The sequence below is a fragment of the Mustelus asterias genome, unplaced genomic scaffold, assembly GCF_964213995.1.
Source record: "Mustelus asterias unplaced genomic scaffold, sMusAst1.hap1.1 HAP1_SCAFFOLD_2751, whole genome shotgun sequence".
Taxonomy (NCBI): Eukaryota; Metazoa; Chordata; class Chondrichthyes; order Carcharhiniformes; family Triakidae; genus Mustelus; species Mustelus asterias.
In genome coordinates, this window is record NW_027592696.1 from 15725 (window position 1) to 38932 (window position 23208).

General features: G+C 52.8%; 1 protein-coding gene across 1 annotated transcript in view; it reads right to left on the reverse strand.

Moving 5' to 3' along the window:
* LOC144489994 (protein spinster homolog 1-like) overlaps positions 1-23208 on the reverse strand; it is a gene marked incomplete at its 3' end in the record, with an annotated part of 47341 nt that overhangs the window by 15638 nt on the left and 8495 nt on the right. The window lies entirely within an intron of this gene.

Sequence of the window (23208 nt, forward strand, 5' to 3'; positions counted from 1 at the left end):
TTTCCCCCATCAAACACTCCCAGGACAGGTACAGCACGGGGTTAGATACAGAGTAAAGCTCCCTCTACACTGTCCCCCATCAAACACTCCCAGGACAGGTACAGCACGGGGTTAGATACAGAGTAAAGCTCCCTCTACACTGTCCCCATCAAACACTCCCAGGACAGGTACAGCACGGGGTTAGATACAGAGTAAAGCTCCCTCTACACTGTCCCCCATCAAACACTCCCAGGACAGGTACAGCACGGGGTTAGATACAGAGTAAAGCTCCCTCTACACTGTCCCCATCAAACACTCCCAGGACAGGGACAGCACGGGGTTAGATACAGAGTAAAGCTCCCTCTACACTGTCCCCATCAAACACTCCCCGGACAGGTACAGCACGGGGTTAGATACAGAGTAAAGCTCCCTCCACACTGTCCCCCATCAAACACTCCCAGGACAGGTACAGCACGGGGTTAGATACAGAGTAAAGCTCCCTCTACACTGTCCCCCATCAAACACTCCCAGGACAGGTACAGCACGGAGTTAGATACAGAGTAAAGCTCCCTCTACACTGTCCCCCATCAAACACTCCCAGGACAGGTACAGCACGGGGTTAGATACAGAGTAAAGCTCCCTCTACACTGTCCCCATCAAACACTCCCAGGACAGGTACAGCACGGGGTTAGATACAGAGTAAAGCTCCCTCTACACTGTCCCCATCAAACACTCCCAGGGCAGGTACAGCACGGGGTTAGATACAGAGTAAAGCTCCCTGTACACTGTCCCCCATCAAACACTCCCAGGACAGGTACAGCACGGGGTGAGATACAGAGTAAAGCTCCCTCTACACTGTCCCCATCAAACACTCCCAGGACAGGTACAGCACGGGGCTAGATACAGAGTAAAGCTCCCTCTACACTGTCCCCATCAAACACTCCCAGGACAGGTACAGCACGGGGTTAGATACAGAGTAAAGCTCCCTCTACACTGTCCCCATCAAACACTCCCAGGACAGGTACAGCACGGGGTTAGATACAGAGTAAAGCTCCCTCTACACTGTCCCCCATCAAACACTCCCAGGACAGGTACAGCACGGGGTTTGATACAGAGAAAAGCTCCCTCTACACTGTCCCCATCAAACACTCCCAGGACAGGTACAGCACGGGGTTAGATACAGAGTAAAGCTCCCTCAACACTGTCCCCATCAAACACTCCCAGGACAGGTACAGCACGGGGTTTGATACAGAGAAAAGCTCTCTCTCCACTGTCCCCATCAAACACTCCCAGGACAGGTACAGCACGGGGTTAGATACAGAGTAAAGCTCCCTCTACACTGTCCCCATCAAACACTCCCAGGACAGGTACAGCACGGGGTTAGATACAGAGTAAAGCTCCCTCTACACTGTCCCCATCAAACACTCCCAGGACAGGTACAGCACGGGGTTAGATACAGAGTAAAGCTCCCTCTACACTGTCCCCATCAAACACTCCCAGGACAGGTACAGCACGGGGATAGATACAGAGTAAAGCTCCCTCTACACTTTCCCCCATCAAACACTCCCAGGACAGGTACAGCACGGGGTTAGATACAGAGTAAAGCTCCCTCTACACTGTCCCCCATCAAACACTCCCAGGACAGGTACAGCACGGGGTTAGATACAGAGTAAAGCTCCCTCTACACTGTCCCCATCAAACACTCCCAGGACAGGTACAGCACGGGGTTAGATCCAGAGTAAAGCTCCCTCGACACTGTCCCCCATCAAACACTCCCAGGACAGGTACAGCACGGGGTTTGATACAGAGAAAAGCTCCCTCTACACTGTCCCCATCAAACACTCCCAGGACAGGTACAGCACGGGGTTAGATACAGAGTAAAGCTCCCTCTACACTGTCCCCATCAAACACTCCCAGGACAGGTACAGCACGGGGTTTGATACAGAGAAAAGCTCTCTCTACACTGTCCCCATCAAACACTCCCAGGACAGGTACAGCACGGGGTTAGATACAGAGTAAACCTCCCTCTACACTGTCCCCATCAAACACTCCCAGGACAGGTACAGCACGGGGTTAGATACAGAGTAAAGCTCCCTCTACACTGTCCCCATCAAACACTCCCAGGACAGGTACAGCACGGGGTTAGATACAGAGTAAAGCTCCCTCTACACTGTCCCCATCAAACACTCACAGGACAGGTACAGCACGGGGTTAGATACAGAGTAAAGCTCCCTCGACACTGTCCCCCATCAAACACTCCCAGGACAGGTACAGCACGGGGTTAGATACAGAGTCAACCTCCCTCTACACTGTCCCCATCAAACACTCCCAGGACAGGTACAGCACGGGGTTAGATACAGAGTAAAGCTCCCTCTACACTGTCCCCATCAAACACTCACAGGACAGGTACAGCACGGGGTTAGATACAGAGTAAAGCTCCCTCGACACTGTCCCCCATCAAACACTCCCAGGACAGGTACAGCACGGGGTTAGATACAGAGTCAACCTCCCTCTACACTGTCCCCATCAAACACTCCCAGGACAGGTACAGCACGGGGTTAGATACAGAGTAAAGCTCCCTCTACACTGTCCCCATCAAACACTCACAGGACAGGTACAGCACGGGGTTAGATACAGAGTAAAGCTCCCTCTACACTGTCCCCATCAAACACTCCCAGGACAGGTACAGCACGGGGTTAGATACAGAGTAAAGCTCCCTCTACACTGTCCCCCATCAAACACTCCCAGGACAGGTACAGCACGGGGTTCGATACAGAGTAAAGCTCCCTCTACACTGTCCCACATCAAACACTCCCAGGACAGGTACAGCACGGGGTTAGATACAGACTAAAGCTCCCTCTACACTGTCCCCATCAAACACTCCCAGGACAGGTACAGCACGGGGTTAGATACAGAGTAAAGCTCCCTCTACACTGTCCCCATCAAACACTCCCAGGACAGGTACAGCACGGGGTTAGATTCAGAGTAAAGCTCCCTCTACACTGTCCCCCATCAAACACTCCCAGGACAGGTACAGCACGGGGTTAGATACAGAGTAAAGCTCCCTCTACACTGTCCCCCATCAAACACTCCCAGGACAGGTACAGCACGGGGTTAGATACAGAGTAAAGCTCCCTCTACACTGTCCCCATCAAACACTCCCAGGACAGGTACAGCACGGGGTGAGATACAGAGTAAAGCTCCCTCTGCACTGTCCCCATCAAACACTCCCAGGACAGGTACAGCACGGGGTGATATACAGAGTAAAGCTCCCTCTACACTGTCCCCCATCAAACACTCCCAGGACAGGTACAGCACGGGGTTAGATACAGAGTAAAGCTCCCTCTACACTGTCCCCCATCAAACACTCCCAGGACAGGTACAGCACGGGGTGAGATACAGAGTGAAGCTCCATCTACACTGTCCCCATCAAACACTCCCAGGACAGGTACAGCACGGGGTTAGATACAGAGTAAAGCTCCCTCGACACTGTCCCCATCAAACACTCCCAGGACAGGTACAGCACGGGGTTAGATACAGAGTAAAGCTCCCTCTACACTGTCCCCATCAAACACTCCCAGGACAGGTACAGCACGGGGTTAGATACAGAGTAAAGCTCTCTCTACACTGTCCCCATCAAACACTCCCAGGACAGGTACAGCACGGGGTTAGATACAGAGTAAAGCTCCCTCTACACTGTCCCCCATCAAACACTCCCAGGACAGGTACAGCACGGGGTTAGATACAGAGTAAAGCTCCCTCTACACTGTCCCCCATCAAACACTCCCAGGACAGGTACAGCACGGGGTTCGATACAGAGTAAAGCTCCCTCTACACTGTCCCCCATCAAACACTCCCAGGACAGGTACAGCACGGGGTTAGATACAGAGTAAAGCTCCCTCTACACTGTCCCCATCAAACACTCCCAGGACAGGTACAGCACGGGGTTAGATACAGAGTAAAGCTCCCTCTACACTGTCCCCATCAAACACTCCCAGGACAGGTACAGCACGGGGTTAGATACAGAGTAAAGCTCCCTCTGCACTGTCCCCATCAAACACTCCCAGGACAGGTACAGCACGGGGTTAGATACAGAGTAAAGCTCCCTCTACACTGTCCCCATCAAACACTCCCAGGACAGGTACAGCACGGGGTTAGATACAGAGTAAAGCTCCCTCTACACTGTCCCCATCAAACACTCCCAGGACAGGTACAGCACGGGGTTAGATACAGAGTAAAGCTCCCTCTCCACTGTCCCCCCATCAAACACTCCCAGGACAGGTACAGCACGGGGTAAGATACAGAGCAAAGCTCCCTCTCCACTGTCCCCCCATCAAACACTCCCAGGACAGGTACAGCACGGGGTTAGATATAGAGTAAAGCTCCCTCTACACTGTCCCCCATCAAACACTCCCAGGACAGGTACAGCACGGGGTTAGATACAGAGTAAAGCTCCCTCTGCACTGTCCCCATCAAACACTCCCAGGACAGGTACAGCACGGGGTTCGATACAGAGTAAAGCTCCCTCTGCACTGTCCCCATCAAACACTCCCAGGACAGGTACAGCACGGGGTTAGATACAGAGTAAAGCTCCCTCTACACTGTCCCCCATCAAACACTCCCAGGACAGGTACAGCACGGGGTTCGATACAGAGTAAAGCTCCCTCTACACTGTCCCCCATCAAACACTCCCAGGACAGGTACAGCACGGGGTTAGATACAGAGTAAAGCTCCCTCTACACTGTCCCCCATCAAACACTCCCAGAACAGGTACAGCACGGGGTGAGATACAGAGTGAAGCTCCCTCTACACTGTCCCCATCAAACACTCCCAGGACAGGTACAGCACGGGGTTAGATACAGAGTAAAGCTCCCTCTACACTGTCCCCATCAAACACTCCCAGGACAGGTACAGCACGGGGTTAGATACAGAGTAAAGCTCCCTCTACACTGTCCCCATCAAACACTCCCAGGACAGGGACAGCACGGGGTTAGATACAGAGTAAAGCTCCCTCGACACTGTCCCCATCAAACACTCCCAGGACAGGTACAGCACGGGGTTAGATACAGAGTAAAGCTCCCTCTACACTGTCCCCATCAAACACTCCCAGGACAGGTACAGCACGGGGTTAGATACAGAGTAAAGCTCCCTCTACACTGTCCCCCATCAAACACTCCCAGGACAGGTACAGCACGGGATTAGATACAGAGTAAAGCTCCCTCTACACTGTCCCCATCAAACACTCCCAGGACAGGTACAGCACGGGGTTAGATCCAGAGTAAAGCTCCCTCGACACTGTCCCCCATCAAACACTCCCAGGACAGGTACAGCACGGGGATAGATACAGAGTAAAGCTCCCTCTACACTTTCCCCCATCAAACACTCCCAGGACAGGTACAGCACGGGGTTAGATACAGAGTAAAGCTCCCTCTACACTGTCCCCCATCAAACACTCCCAGGACAGGTACAGCACGGGGTGAGATACAGAGTAAAGCTCCCTCTACACTGTCCCCATCAAACACTCCCAGGACAGGTACAGCACGGGGTTAGATACAGAGTAAAGCTCCCTCTACACTGTCCCCCATCAAACACTCCCAGGACAGGTACAGCACGGGGTTAGATACAGAGTAAAGCTCCCTCTACACTGTCCCCCATCAAACACTCCCAGGACAGGTACAGCACGGGGTTAGATACAGAGTAAAGCTCCCTCGACACTGTCCCCATCAAACACTCCCAGGACAGTTACAGCACGGGGTTAGATACAGAGTAAAGCTCCCTCTACACTGTCCCGCATCAAACACTCCCAGGACAGGGACAGTACGGGGTTCGATACAGAGTAAAGCTCCCTCTACACTGTCCCCATCAAACACTCCCCGGACAGGGACAGCACGGGGTTAGATACAGAGTAAAGCTCCCTCTACACTGTCCCCATCAAACACTCCCAGGACAGGTACAGCACGGGGTTAGATACAGAGTAAAGCTCCCTCTAAACTGTCCCCATCAAACACTCCCAGGACAGGTACAGCACGGGGTTAGATACAGAGTAAAGCTCCCTCTACACTGTCCCCCATCAAACACTCCCAGGACAGGGACAGTACGGGGTTAGATACAGAGTAAAGCTCCCTCTGCACTGTCCCCATCAAACACTCCCCGGACAGGTACAGCACGGGGTTCGATACAGAGTAAAGCTCCCTCTACACTGTCCCCCATCAAACACTCCCAGGACAGGTACAGCACGGGGTTCGATACAGAGTAAAGCTCCCTCTACACTGTCCCACATCAAACACTCCCAGGACAGGTACAGCACGTGGTTAGATACAGACTAAAGCTCCCTCTACACTGTCCCCATCAAACACTCCCAGGACAGGTACAGCACGGGGTTAGATACAGAGTAAAGCTCCCTCTACACTGTCCCCATCAAACACTCCCAGGACAGGTACAGCACGGGGTTAGATTCAGAGTAAAGCTCCCTCTACACTGTCCCCCATCAAACACTCCCAGGACAGGTACAGCACGGGGTTAGATACAGAGTAAAGCTCCCTCTACACTGTCCCCATCAAACACTCCCAGGACAGGTACAGCACGGGGTGAGATACAGAGTAAAGCTCCCTCTGCACTGTCCCCATCAAACACTCCCAGGACAGGTACAGCACGGGGTGATATACAGAGTAAAGCTCCCTCTACACTGTCCCCCATCAAACACTCCCAGGACAGGTACAGCACGGGGTTAGATACAGAGTAAAGCTCCCTCTACACTGTCCCCCATCAAACACTCCCAGGACAGGTACAGCACGGGGTGAGATACAGAGTGAAGCTCCATCTACACTGTCCCCATCAAACACTCCCAGGACAGGTACAGCACGGGGTTAGATACAGAGTAAAGCTCCCTCGACACTGTCCCCATCAAACACTCCCAGGACAGGTACAGCACGGGGTTAGATACAGAGTAAAGCTCCCTCTACACTGTCCCCATCAAACACTCCCAGGACAGGTACAGCACGGGGTTAGATACAGAGTAAAGCTCTCTCTACACTGTCCCCCATCAAACACTCCCAGGACAAGTACAGCACGGGGTTCGATACAGAGTAAAGCTCCCTCTACACTGTCCCCCATCAAACACTCCCAGGACAGGTACAGCACGGGGTTAGATACAGAGTAAAGCTCCCTCTACACTGTCCCCATCAAACACTCCCAGGACAGGTACAGCACGGGGTTAGATACAGAGTAAAGCTCCCTCTACACTGTCCCCATCAAACACTCCCAAGACAGGTACAGCACAGGGTTAGATACAGAGTAAAGCTCCCTCTACACTGTCCCCATCAAACACTCCCAGGACAGGTACAGCACGGGGTTAGATACAGAGTAAAGCTCCCTCTACACTGTCCCCATCAAACACTCCCAGGACAGGTACAGCACGGGGTTAGATACAGAGTAAAGCTCCCTCTACTCTGTCCCCATCAAACACTCCCAGGACAGGTGCAGCACGGGGTTAGATACAGAGTAAAGCTCCCTCTCCACTGTCCCCCCATCAAACACTCCCAGGACAGGTACAGCACGGGGTTAGATACAGAGCAAAGCTCCCTCTCCACTGTCCCCCCATCAAACACTCCCAGGACAGTTACAGCACGGGGTTAGATATAGAGTAAAGCTCCCTCTACACTGTCCCCCATCAAACACTCCCAGGACAGGTACAGCACGGGGTTAGATACAGAGTAAAGCTCCCTCTGCACTGTCCCCATCAAACACTCCCAGGACAGGTACAGCACGGTGTTCGATACAGAGTAAAGCTCCCTCTGCACTGTCCCCATCAAACACTCCCAGGACAGGTACAGCACGGGGTTAGATACAGAGTAAAGCTCCCTCTACACTGTCCCCCATCAAACACTCCCAGGACAGGTACAGCACGGGGTTCGATACAGAGTAAAGCTCCCTCTACACTGTCCCCCATCAAACACTCCCAGGACAGGTACAGCACGGGGTTAGATACAGAGTAAAGCTCCCTCTACACTGTCCCCCATCAAACACTCCCAGAACAGGTACAGCACGGGGTGAGATACAGAGTGAAGCTCCCTCTACACTGTCCCCATCAAACACTCCCAGGACAGGTACAGCACGGGGTTAGATACAGAGTAAAGCTCCCTCTACACTGTCCCCATCAAACACTCCCAGGACAGGTACAGCACGGGGTTAGATACAGAGTAAAGCTCCCTCTACACTGTCCCCATCAAACACTCCCAGGACAGGGACAGCACGGGGTTAGATACAGAGTAAAGCTCCCTCGACACTGTCCCCATCAAACACTCCCAGGACAGGTACAGCACGGGGTTAGATACAGAGTAAAGCTCCCTCTACACTGTCCCCATCAAACACTCCCAGGACAGGTACAGCACGGGGTTAGATACAGAGTAAAGCTCCCTCTACACTGTCCCCCATCAAACACTCCCAGGACAGGTACAGCACGGGGTTAGATACAGAGTAAAGCTCCCTCTACACTGTCCCCATCAAACACTCCCAGGACAGGTACAGCACGGGGTTAGATACAGAGTAAAGCTCCCTCTACACTGTCCCCCATCAAACACTCCCAGGACAGGTACAGCACGGGGATAGATACAGAGTAAAGCTCCCTCTACACTTTCCCCCATCAAACACTCCCAGGACAGGTACAGCACGGGGTTAGATACAGAGTAAAGCTCCCTCTACACTGTCCCCCATCAAACACTCCCAGGACAGGTACAGCACGGGGTGAGATACAGAGTAAAGCTCCCTCTACACTGTCCCCATCAAACACTCCCAGGACAGGTACAGCACGGGGTTAGATACAGAGTAAAGCTCCCTCTACACTGTCCCCCATCAAACACTCCCAGGACAGGTACAGCACGGGGTTAGATACAGAGTAAAGCTCCCTCTACACTGTCGCCCATCAAACACTCCCAGGACAGGTACAGCACGGGGTTAGATACAGAGTAAAGCTCCCTCTGCACTGTCCCCATCAAACACTCCCAGGACAGGTACAGCACGGGGTTAGATACAGAGTAAAGCTCCCTCGACACTGTCCCCATCAAACACTCCCAGGACAGTTACAGCACGGGGTTAGATACAGAGTAAAGCTCCCTCTACACTGTCCCGCATCAAACACTCCCAGGACAGGGACAGTACGGGGTTCGATACAGAGTAAAGCTCCCTCTACACTGTCCCCATCAAACACTCCCCGGACAGGGACAGCACGGGGTTAGATACAGAGTAAAGCTCCCTCTACACTGTCCCCATCAAACACTCCCAGGACAGGTACAGCACGGGGTTAGATACAGAGTAAAGCTCCCTCTACACTGTCCCCATCAAACACTCCCAGGACAGGTACAGCACGGGGTTAGATACAGAGTAAAGCTCCCTCTACACTGTCCCCCATCAAACACTCCCAGGACAGGGACAGTACGGGGTTAGATACAGAGTAAAGCTCCCTCTGCACTGTCCCCATCAAACACTCCCCGGACAGGTACAGCACGGGGTTCGATACAGAGTAAAGCTCCCTCCACACTGTCCCCCATCAAACACTCCCAGGACAGGTACAGCACGGGGTTAGATACAGAGTAAAGCTCCCTCTACACTGTCCCCCATCAAACACTCCCAGGACAGGTACAGCACGGGGTTAGATACAGAGTAAAGCTCCCTCTCCACTGTCCCCCATCAAACACTCCCAGGACAGGTACAGCACGGGGTTAGATACAGAGTAAAGCTCCCTCTACACTGTCCCCATCAAACACTCCCAGGACAGGTACAGCACGGGGTTAGATACAGAGTAAAGCTCCCTCTACACTGTCCCCATCAAACACTCCCAGGGCAGGTACAGCACGGGGTTAGATACAGAGTAAAGCTCCCTCGACACTGTCCCCATCAAACACTCCCAGGACAGGTACAGCACGAGGCGAGATACAGAGTAAAGCTCCCTCGACACTGTCCCCATCAAACACTCCCAGGACAGGTACACCACGGGGTTAGATCCAGAGTAAAGCTCCCTCTCCACTGTCCCCATCAAACACTCCCAGGACATGTACTGCACGGGGTTCGATACAGAGTAAAGCTCCCTCTACACTGTCCCCATCAAACACTCCCAGGACAGGTACAGCACGGGGTTAGATACAGAGTAAAGCTCCCTCTACACTGTCCCCCATCAAACACTCCCAGGACAGGTACAGCACGGGGTTAGATACAGAGTAAAGCTCCCTCTACACTGTCCCCCATCAAACACTCCCAGGACGGGTACAGTACGGGGTTAGATACAGAGTAAAGCTCCCTCTACACTGTCCCCCATCAAACACTCCCAGGACAGGTACAGCACGGGGTTCGATACAGAGTAAAGCTCCCTCTACACTGTCCCCATCAAACACTCCCAGGACAGGTACAGCACGGGGTTAGATACAGAGTAAAGCTCCCTCTACACTGTCCCCATCAAACACTCCCAGGACAGGTACAGCACGGGGTTAGATACAGAGTAAAGCTCCCTCTACACTGTCCCCATCAAACACTCCCAGGACAGGTACAGCACGGGGTTAGATACAGAGTAAAGCTCCCTCTACACTGTCCCCCATCAAACACTCCCAGGACAGGTACAGCACGGGGTTTGATACAGAGAAAAGCTCCCTCTACACTGTCCCCATCAAACACTCCCAGGACACGTACAGCACGGGGTTAGATACAGAGTAAAGCTCCCTCTACACTGTCCCCATCAAACACTCCCAGGACAGGTACAGCACGGGGTTAGATACAGAGTAAAGCTCCCTCTACACTGTCCCCATCAAACACTCCCAGGACAGGTACAGCACGGGGTTTGATACAGAGAAAAGCTCTCTCTACACTGTCCCCATCAAACACTCCCAGGACAGGTACAGCACGGGGTTAGATACAGAGTAAAGCTCTCTCTACACTGTCCCCATCAAACACTCCCAGGACAGGTACAGCACGGGGTTAGATACAGAGTAAAGCTCCCTCTACACTGTCCCCCATCAAACACTCCCAGGACAGGTACAGCACGGGGTTAGATACAGAGTCAAGCTCCCTCTACACTGTCCCCATCAAACACTCCCAGGACAGGTACAGCACGGGGTTAGATACAGAGTAAAGCTCCCTCTATACTGTCCCCATCAAACACTCACAGGACAGGTACAGCACGGGGTTAGATACAGAGTAAAGCTCCCTCGACACTGTCCCCATCAAACACTCCCCGGACAGGTACAGCACGGGGTTAGATACAGAGTAAAGCTCCCTCTACACTGTCCCCCATCAAACACTCCCAGGACAGGTACAGCACGGGGTTAGATACAGAGTAAAGCTCCCTCTACACTGTCCCCCATCAAACACTCCCAGGACAGGTACAGCACGGGGTTAGATACAGAGTAAAGCTCCCTCTACACTGTCCCCATCAAACACTCCCAGGACAGGTACAGCACGGGGTTAGATACAGAGTAAAGCTCCCTCTACACTGTCCCCATCAAACACTCCCAGGACAGGTACAGCACGGGGTTAGATTCAGAGTAAAGCTCCCTCTACACTGTCCCCCATCAAACACTCCCAGGACAGGTACAGCACGGGGTTAGATACAGAGTAAAGCTCCCTCTACACTGTCCCCCATCAAACACTCCCAGGACAGGTACAGCACGGGGTTAGATACAGAGTAAAGCTCCCTCTACACTGTTCCCATCAAACACTCCCAGGACAGGTACAGCACGGGGTTAGATACAGAGTAAAGCTCCCTCTGCACTGTCCCCATCAAACACTCCCAGGACAGGTACAGCACGGGGTGAGATACAGAGTAAAGCTCCCTCTACACTGTCCCCCATCAAACACTCCCAGGACAGGTACAGCACGGGGTTAGATACAGAGTCAAGCTCCCTCTACACTGTCCCCATCAAACACTCCCAGGACAGGTCCATAACGGGGTTAGATACAGAGTAAAGCTCCCTCTATACTGTCCCCATCAAACACTCACAGGACAGGTACAGCACGGGGTTAGATACAGAGTAAAGCTCCCTCGACACTGTCCCCATCAAACACTCCCCGGACAGGTACAGCACGGGGTTAGATACAGAGTAAAGCTCCCTCTACACTGTCCCCCATCAAACACTCCCAGGACAGGTACAGCACGGGGTTAGATACAGAGTAAAGCTCCCTCTACACTGTCCCCCATCAAACACTCCCAGGACAGGTACAGCACGGGGTTAGATACAGAGTAAAGCTCCCTCTACACTGTCCCCATCAAACACTCCCAGGACAGGTACAGCACGGGGTTAGATACAGAGTAAAGCTCCCTCTACACTGTCCCCATCAAACACTCCCAGGACAGGTACAGCACGGGGTTAGATTCAGAGTAAAGCTCCCTCTACACTGTCCCCCATCAAACACTCCCAGGACAGGTACAGCACGGGGTTAGATACAGAGTAAAGCTCCCTCTACACTGTCCCCATCAAACACTCCCAGGACAGGTACAGCACGGGGTTAGATACAGAGTAAAGCTCCCTCTGCACTGTCCCCATCAAACACTCCCAGGACAGGTACAGCACGGGGTGAGATACAGAGTAAAGCTCCCTCTACACTGTCCCCCATCAAACACTCCCAGGACAGGTACAGCACGGGGATAGATACAGAGTAAAGCTCCCTCTACACTTTCCCCCATCAAACACTCCCAGGACAGGTACAGCACGGGGTTAGATACAGAGTAAAGCTCCCTCTACACTGTCCCCCATCAAACACTCCCAGGACAGGTACAGCACGGGGTGAGATACAGAGTAAAGCTCCCTCTACACTGTCCCCATCAAACACTCCCAGGACAGGTACAGCACGGGGTTAGATACAGAGTAAAGCTCCCTCTACACTGTCCCCCATCAAACACTCCCAGGACAGGTACAGCACGGGGTTCGATACAGAGTAAAGCTCCCTCTACACTGTCCCCCATCAAACACTCCCAGGACAGGTACAGCACGGGGTTAGATACAGAGTAAAGCTCCCTCTACACTGTCCCCCATCAAACACTCCCAGAACAGGTACAGCACGGGGTGAGATACAGAGTGAAGCTCCCTCTACACTGTCCCCATCAAACACTCCCAGGACAGGTACAGCACGGGGTTAGATACAGAGTAAAGCTCCCTCTACACTGTCCCCATCAAACACTCCCAGGACAGGGACAGCACGGGGTTAGATACAGAGTAAAGCTCCCTCGACACTGTCCCCATCAAACACTCCCAGGACAGGTACAGCACGGGGTTTGATACAGAGAAAAGCTCTCTCTACACTGTCCCCATCAAACACTCCCAGGACAGGTACAGCACGGGGTTAGATACAGAGTAAAGCTCTCTCTACACTGTCCCCATCAAACACTCCCAGGACAGGTACAGCACGGGGTTAGATACAGAGTAAAGCTCCCTCTACACTGTCCCCATCAAACACTCCCAGGACAGGTACAGCACGGGGTTAGATACAGAGTAAAGCTCCCTCTACACTGTCCCCATCAAACACTCACAGGACAGGTACAGCACGGGGTTAGATACAGAGTAAAGCTCCCTCTACACTGTCCCCATCAAACACTCCCAGGACAGGTACAGCACGGGGTTAGATACAGAGTAAAGCTCCCTCTACACTGTCCCCATCAAACACTCCCAGAACAGGTACAGCACGGGGTGAGATACAGAGTAAAGCTCCCTCTACACTGTCCCCATCAAACACTCCCAGGACAGGTACAGCACGGGGTTAGATACAGAGTAAAGCTCCCTCTACACTGTCCCCATCAAACACTCCCAGGACAGGGACAGCACGGGGTTAGATACAGAGTAAAGCTCCCTCGACACTGTCCCCATCAAACACTCCCAGGACAGGTACAGCACGGGGTTTGATACAGAGAAAAGCTCTCTCTACACTGTCCCCATCAAACACTCCCAGGACAGGTACAGCACGGGGTTAGATACAGAGTAAAGCTCTCTCTACACTGTCCCCATCAAACACTCCCAGGACAGGTACAGCACGGGGTTAGATACAGAGTAAAGCTCCCTCTACACTGTCCCCATCAAACACTCCCAGGACAGGTACAGCACGGGGTTAGATACAGAGTAAAGCTCCCTCTACACTGTCCCCATCAAACACTCACAGGACAGGTACAGCACGGGGTTAGATACAGAGTAAAGCTCCCTCTACACTGTCCCCATCAAACACTCCCAGGACAGGTACAGCACGGGGTTAGATACAGAGTAAAGCTCCCTCTACACTGTCCCCCATCAAACACTCCCAGGACAGGTACAGCACGGGGTTAGATACAGAGTAAAGCTCCCTCTACACTGTCCCCCATCAAACACTCCCAGGACAGGTACAGCACGGGGTTAGATACAGAGTAAAGCTCCCTCTGCACTGTCCCCATCAAACACTCCCAGGACAGGTACAGCACGGGGTTAGATACAGAGTAAAGCTCCCTCGACACTGTCCCCATCAAACACTCCCAGGACAGTTACAGCACGGGGTTAGATACAGAGTAAAGCTCCCTCTACACTGTCCCGCATCAAACACTCCCAGGACAGGGACAGTACGGGGTTCGATACAGAGTAAAGCTCCCTCTACACTGTCCCCATCAAACACTCCCCGGACAGGGACAGCACGGGGTTAGATACAGAGTAAAGCTCCCTCTACACTGTCCCCATCAAACACTCCCAGGACAGGTACAGCACGGGGTTAGATACAGAGTAAAGCTCCCTCTACACTGTCCCCATCAAACACTCCCAGGACAGGTACAGCACGGGGTTAGATACAGAGTAAAGCTCCCTCTACACTGTCCCCCATCAAACACTCCCAGGACAGGGACAGTACGGGGTTAGATACAGAGTAAAGCTCCCTCTGCACTGTCCCCATCAAACACTCCCCGGACAGGTACAGCACGGGGTTCGATACAGAGTAAAGCTCCCTCCACACTGTCCCCCATCAAACACTCCCAGGACAGGTACAGCACGGGGTTAGATACAGAGTAAAGCTCCCTCTACACTGTCCCCCATCAAACACTCCCAGGACAGGTACAGCACGGGGTTAGATACAGAGTAAAGCTCCCTCTACACTGTCCCCCATCAAACACTCCCAGGACAGGTACAGCACGGGGTTAGATACAGAGTAAAGCTCCCTCTACACTGTCCCCATCAAACACTCCCAGGACAGGTACAGCACGGGGTTAGATACAGAGTAAAGCTCCCTCTACACTGTCCCCATCAAACACTCCCAGGGCAGGTACAGCACGGGGTTAGATACAGAGTAAAGCTCCCTCTACACTGTCCCCATCAAACACTCCCAGGACAGGTACAGCACGAGGCTAGATACAGAGTAAAGCTCCCTCTACACTGTCCCCATCAAACACTCCCAGGACAGGTACACCACGGGGTTAGATCCAGAGTAAAGCTCCCTCTCCACTGTCCCCATCAAACACTCCCAGGACATGTACTGCACGGGGTTCGATACAGAGTAAAGCTCCCTCTACACTGTCCCCATCAAACACTCCCAGGACAGGTACAGCACGGGGTTAGACACAGAGTAAAGCTCCCTCTACACTGTCCCCCATCAAACACTCCCAGGACGGGTACAGTACGGGGTTAGATACAGAGTAAAGCTCCCTCTACACTGTCCCCCATCAAACACTCCCAGGACAGGTACAGCACGGGGTTCGATACAGAGTAAAGCTCCCTCTACACTGTCCCCATCAAACACTCCCAGGACAGGTACAGCACGGGGTTAGATACAGAGTAAAGCTCCCTCTACACTGTCCCCATCAAACACTCCCAGGACAGGTACAGCACGGGGTTAGATACAGAGTAAAGCTCCCTCTACACTGTCCCCATCAAACACTCCCAGGACAGGTACAGCACGGGGTTAGATACAGAGTAAAGCTCCCTCTACACTGTCCCCCATCAAACACTCCCAGGACAGGTACAGCACGGGGTTTGATACAGAGAAAAGCTCCCTCTACACTGTCCCCATCAAACACTCCCAGGACAGGTACAGCACGGGGTTAGATACAGAGTAAAGCTCCCTCTGCACTGTCCCCATCAAACACTCCCAGGACAGGTACAGCACGGGGTTAGATACAGAGTAAAGCTCCCTCTACACTGTCCCCATCAAACACTCCCAGGACAGGTACAGCACGGGGTTTGATACAGAGAAAAGCTCTCTCTACACTGTCCCCATCAAACACTCCCAGGACAGGTACAGCACGGGGTTAGATACAGAGTAAAGCTCTCTCTACACTGTCCCCATCAAACACTCCCAGGACAGGTACAGCACGGGGTTAGATACAGAGTAAAGCTCCCTCTACACTGTCCCCATCAAACACTCCCAGGACAGGTACAGCACGGGGTTAGATACAGAGTAAAGCTCCCTCTACACTGTCCCCATCAAACACTCACAGGACAGGTACAGCACGGGGTTAGATACAGAGTAAAGCTCCCTCGACACTGTCCCCCATCAAACACTCCCAGGACAGGTACAGCACGGGGTTAGATACAGAGTCAAGCTCCCTCTACACTGTCCCCATCAAACACTCCCAGGACAGGTACAGCACGGGGTTAGATACAGAGTAAAGCTCCCTCTATACTGTCCCCATCAAACACTCACAGGACAGGTACAGCACGGGGTTAGATACAGAGTAAAGCTCCCTCGACACTGTCCCCATCAAACACTCCCCGGACAGGTACAGCACGGGGTTAGATACAGAGTAAAGCTCCCTCTACACTGTCCCCCATCAAACACTCCCAGGACAGGTACAGCACGGGGTTAGATACAGAGTAAAGCTCCCTCTACACTGTCCCCCATCAAACACTCCCAGGACAGGTACAGCACGGGGTTAGATACAGAGTAAAGCTCCCTCTACACTGTCCCCATCAAACACTCCCAGGACAGGTACAGCACGGGGTTAGATACAGAGTAAAGCTCCCTCTACACTGTCCCCATCAAACACTCCCAGGACAGGTACAGCACGGGGTTAGATTCAGAGTAAAGCTCCCTCACCACTGTCCCCCATCAAACACTCCCAGGACAGGTACAGCACGGGTTAGATACAGAGTAAAGCTCCCTCTACACTGTCCCCCATCAAACACTCCCAGGACAGGTACAGCACGGGGTTAGATACAGAGTAAAGCTCCCTCTACACTGTCCCCATCAAACACTCCCAGGACAGGTACAGCACGGGGTTAGATACAGAGTAAAGCTCCCTCTGCACTGTCCCCATCAAACACTCCCAGGACAGGTACAGCACGGGGTGAGATACAGAGTAAAGCTCCCTCTACACTGTCCCCCATCAAACACTCCCAGGACAGGTACAGCACGGGGTGAGATACAGAGTAAAGCTCCCTCTACACTGTCCCCCATCAAACACTCCCAGGACGGGTACAGTACGGGGTTAGATACAGAGTAAAGCTCCCTCCACACTGTCCCCATCAAACACTCCCAGGACAGGTACAACACGGGGTTAGATACAGAGTAAAGCTCCCTCTACACTGTCCCCATCAAACACTCCCAGGACAGGTACAGTACGGGGTTAGATACAGAGTAAAGCTCCCTCTACACTCTCCCCATCAAACACTCCCAGGACAGGTACAACACGGGGTTAGATACAGAGTAAAGCTCCCTCTACACTGTCCCCATCAAACACTCCCAGGACAGGTACAGCACGGGGTTAGATACAGAGTAAAGCTCCCTCTACACTGTCCCCATCAAACACTCCCAGGACAGGTACAGCACGGGGTTAGATACAGAGTAAAGCTCCCTCTACACTGTCCCCCATCAAACACTCCCAGGACAGGTACAGCACGGGGTTTGATACAGAGAAAAGCTCCCTCTACACTGTCCCCATCAAACACTCCCAGGACAGGTACAGCACGGGGTTAGATACAGAGTAAAGCTCCCTCTACACTGTCCCCATCAAACACTCCCAGGACAGGTACAGCACGGGGTTAGATACAGAGTAAAGCTCCCTCTACACTGTCCCCATCAAACACTCCCAGGACAGGTACAGCACAGGGTTTGATACAGAGAAAAGCTCTCTCTACACTGTCCCCATCAAACACTCCCAGGACAGGTACAGCACGGGGTTAGATACAGAGTAAAGCTCTCTCTACACTGTCCCCATCAAAGACTCCCAGGACAGGTACAGCACGGGGTTAGATACAGAGTAAAGCTCCCTCTACACTGTCCCCATCAAACACTCCCAGGACAGGTACAGCACGGGGTTAGATACAGAGTAAAGCTCCCTCTACACTGTCCCCATCAAACACTCACAGGACAGGTACAGCACGGGGTTAGATACAGAGTAAAGCTCCCTCGACACTGTCCCCCATCAAACACTCCCAGGACAGGTACAGCACGGGGTTAGATACAGAGTCAAGCTCCCTCTACACTGTCCCCATCAAACACTCCCAGGACAGGTACAGCACGGGGTTAGATACAGAGTAAAGCTCCCTCTATACTGTCCCCATCAAACACTCACAGGATAGGTACAGCACGGGGTTAGATACAGAGTAAAGCTCCCTCGACACTGTCCCCATCAAACACTCCCCGGACAGGTACAGCACGGGGTTAGATACAGAGTAAAGCTCCCTCTACACTGTCCCCCATCAAACACTCCCAGGACAGGTACAGCACGGGGTTAGATACAGAGTAAAGCTCCCTCTACACTGTCCCCCATCAAACACTCCCAGGACAGGTACAGCACGGGGTTAGATACAGAGTAAAGCTCCCTCTACACTGTCCCCCATCAAACACTCCCAGGACAGGTACAGCACGGGGTTAGATACAGAGTAAAGCTCCCTCTACACTGTCCCCCATCAAACACTCCCAGGACAGGTACAGCACGGGGTTAGATACAGAGTAAAGCTCCCTCTACACTGTCCCCATCAAACACTCCCAGGACAGGTACAGCACGGGGTTAGATACAGAGTAAAGCTCCCTCTGCACTGTCCCCATCAAACACTCCCAGGACAGGTACAGCACAGGGTGAGATACAGAGTAAAGCTCCCTCTACACTGTCCCCCATCAAACACTCCCAGGACAGGTACAGCACGGGGTTAGATACAGAGTAAAGCTCCCTCTCCACTGTCCCCATCAAACACTCCCAGGACAGGTACAGCACGGGGTTAGATACAGAGTAAAGCTCCCTCGACACTGTCCCCCATCAAACACTCCCAGGACAGGTACAGCACGGGGTGAGATACAGAGTAAAGCTCCCTCTACACTGTCCCCATCAAACACTCCCAGGACAGGTACAGCACGGGGTTAGATACAGAGTAAAGCTCCCTCTACACTGTCCCCATCAAACACTTCCAGGACAGGTACAGCACGGGGTTAGATACAGAGTAAAGCTCCCTCTACACTGTCCCCATCAAACACTCCCAGGACAGGTACAGCACGGGGTTAGATACAGAGTAAAGCTCCCCCTACACTGTCCCCATCAAACACTCCCAGGACAGGTACAGCACGGGGTTAGATACAGAGTAAAGCTCCCTCTACACTGTCCCCATCAAACACTCCCAGGACAGGTACAGCACGGGGTTGGATACAGAGTAAAGCTCCCTCTACACTGTCCGCATCAAACACTCCCAGGACAGGTACAGCACGGGGTTAGATACAGAGTAAAGCTCCCTCTACACTGTCCCCCATCAAACACTCCCAGGACAGGTGCAGCACGGGGTTAGATACAGAGTAAAGCTCCCTCTACACTGTCCCCATCAAACATTCCCAGGACAGGTACAGCACGGGGTTAGATACAGAGTAAAGCTCCCTCTACACTGTCCCCATCAAACACTCCCAGGACAGGCACAGCACGGGGTTAGATACAGAGTAAAGCTCCATCTACACTGTCCCCCATCAAACACTCCCAGGACAGGTACAGCACGGGGTTAGATACAGAGTAAAGCTCCCTCTACACTGTCCCCATCAAACACTCCCAGGACAGGTACAGCACGGGGTTAGATACAGAGTAAAGCTCCCTCTCCACTGTCCCCATCAAACACTCCCAGGACAGGTATAGCACGGGGTTAGATACAGAGTAAAGCTCCCTCGACACTGTCCCCATCAAACACTCCCAGGACAGGTACAGCACGGGGTTAGATACAGAGTAAAGCTCCCTCTACACTGTCCCCATCAAACACTCCCAGGACAGGTACAGCACGGGGTTAGATACAGAGTAAAGCTCCCTCTACACTGTCCCCATCAAACACTCCCAGGACAGGTACAGCACGGGGTTAGATACAGAGTAAAGCTCCCTCTACACTGTCCCCATCAAACACTCCCAGGACAGGTACAGCACGGGGTTAGATACAGAGTAAAGCTCCCTCTACACTGTCCCCATCAAACACTCCCAGGACAGGTACAGCACGGGGTTAGATACAGAGTAAAGCTCTCTCTGCACTGTCCCCATCAAACACTCCCAGGACAGGTACAGCACGGGGTTAGATACAGAGTAAAGCTCCCTCTACACTGTCCCCCATCAAACACTCCCAGGACAGGTACAGCACGGGGTTAGATACAGAGTAAAGCTCCCTCTACACTGTCCCCCATCAAACACTCCCAGGACAGGTCCAGCACGGGGTTCGATACAGAGTAAAGCTCCCTCTACACTGTCCCCATCAAACACTCCCAGGACAGGTACAGCACGGGGTTAGATACAGAGTAAAGCTCCCTCTACACTGTCCCCCATCAAACACTCCCAGGACAGGTACAGCACGGGGTTAGATACAGAGTAAAGCTCCCTCTACACTGTCCCCATCAAACACTCCCAGGACAGGTACAGCACGGGGTTAGATACAGAGTAAAGCTCCCTCTACACTGTCCCCCATCAAACACTCCCAGGACAGGTACAGCACGGGGTTAGATACAGAGTAAAGCTCCCTCGACACTGTCCCCATCAAACACTCCCAGGACAGGTACAGCACGGGGTTAGATACAGAGTAAAGCTCCCTCTACACTGTCCCCATCAAACACTCCCAGGACAGGTACAGCACGGGGTTAGATACAGAGTAAAGCTCCCTCTACACTGTCCCCATCAAACACTCCCAGGACAGGTACAGCACGGGGTTAGATACAGAGTAAAGCTCCCTCTACACTGTCCCCATCAAACACTCCCAGGACAGGTACAGCACGGGGTTAGATTCAGAGTAAAGCTCCCTCTCCACTGTCCCCCCATCAAACACTCCCAGGACAGGTACAGCACGGGGTTAGATATAGAGTAAAGCTCCCTCTACACTGTCCCCCATCAAACACTCCCAGGACAGGTACAGCACGGGGTTAGATACAGAGTAAAGCTCCCTCTGCACTGTCCCCATCAAACACTCCCAGGACAGGTACAGCACGGGGTTCGATACAGAGTAAAGCTCCCTCTGCACTGTCCCCATCAAACACTCCCAGGACAGGTACAGCACGGGGTTAGATACAGAGTAAAGCTCCCTCTCCACTGTCCCCCATCAAACACTCCCAGGACAGGTACAGCACGGGGTTAGATACAGAGTAAAGCTCCCTCTCCACTGTCCCCATCAAACACTCCCAGGACAGGTACAGCACGGGGTTAGATACAGAGTAAAGCTCCCTCTCCACTGTCCCCATCAAACACTCCCAGGACAGGTACAGCACGGGGTTAGATACAGAGTAAAGCTCCCTCTACACTGTCCCCATCAAACACTCCCAGGACAGGGACAGCACGGGGTTAGATACAGAGTAAAGCTCCCTCTACACTGTCCCCATCAAACACTCCCAGGACAGAGACAGCACGGGGTTAGATACAGAGTAAAGCTCCCTCTACACTGTCCCCCATCAAACACTCCCAGGACAGGTACAGCACGGGGTTAGATACAGAGTAAAGCTCCCTCTACACTGTCCCCCATCAAACACTCCCAGGACAGGTACAGCACGGGGTTAGATACAGAGTAAAGCTCCCTCTACACTGTCCCCATGAAACACTCCCAGGACAGGGACAGCACGGGGTTAGATACAGAGTAAAGCTCCCTCTACACTGTCCCCCATCAAACACTCCCAGGACAGGTACAGCACGGGGTTAGATACAGAGTAAAGCTCCCTCTACACTGTCCCCATCAAACACTCCCAGGACAGGGACAGCACGGGGTTAGATACAGAGTAAAGCTCCCTCTACACTGTCCCCCATCAAACACTCCCAGGACAGGTACAGCACGGGGTTCGATACAGAGTAAAGCTCCCTCTACACTGTCCCCCATCAAACACTCCCAGGACAGGTACAGCACGGGGTTAGATACAGAGTAAAGCTCCCTCTACACTGTCCCCCATCAAACACTCCCAGGACAGGTACAGCACGGGGTGAGATACAGAGTGAAGCTCCCTCTACACTGTCCCCATCAAACACTCCCAGGACAGGTAGAGCACGGGGTTAGATACAGAGTAAAGCTCCCTCTACATTGTCCCCATCAAACACTCCCAGGACAGGGACAGCACGGGGTTAGATACAGAGTAAAGCTCCCTCTACACTGTCCCCATCAAAGACTCCCAGGACAGGTACAGCACGGGGTTAGATACAGAGTAAAGCTCCCTCTGCACTGTCCCCATCAAACACTCCCAGGACAGGTACAGCACGGGGTTACAGAGTAAAGCTCCCTCTACACTGTCCCCATCAAACACTCCCAGGACAGGTACAGCACGGGGTGAGATACAGAGTAAAGCTCCCTCTACACTGTCCCCCATCAAACACTCCCAGGACAGGTACAGCACGGGGTTAGATACAGAGTAAAGCTCCCTCTACACTGTCCCCATCAAACACTCCCAGGACAGGTACAGCACGGGGTGAGATACAGAGTAAAGCTCCCTCTGCACTGTCCCCCATCAAACACTCCCAGGACAGGTACAGCACGGGGTTAGATCCAGAGTAAAGCTCCCTCTACACTGTCCCCATCAAACACTCCCAGGACAGGTACAGCACGGGGTGAGATACAGAGTAAAGCTCCCTCTACACTGTCCCCATCAAACACTCCCAGGACAGGTACAGCACGGGGTTAGATACAGAGTAAAGCTCCCTCTCCACTGTCCCCATCAAACACTCCCAGGACAGGTACAGCACGGGGTTAGATACAGAGTAAAGCTCCCTCTCCACTGTCCCCCATCAAACACTCCCAGGACAGGTACAGCACGGGGTTAGATACAGAGTAAAGCTCCCTCTACACTGTCCCCCATCAAACACTTCCAGGACAGGTACAGCACGGG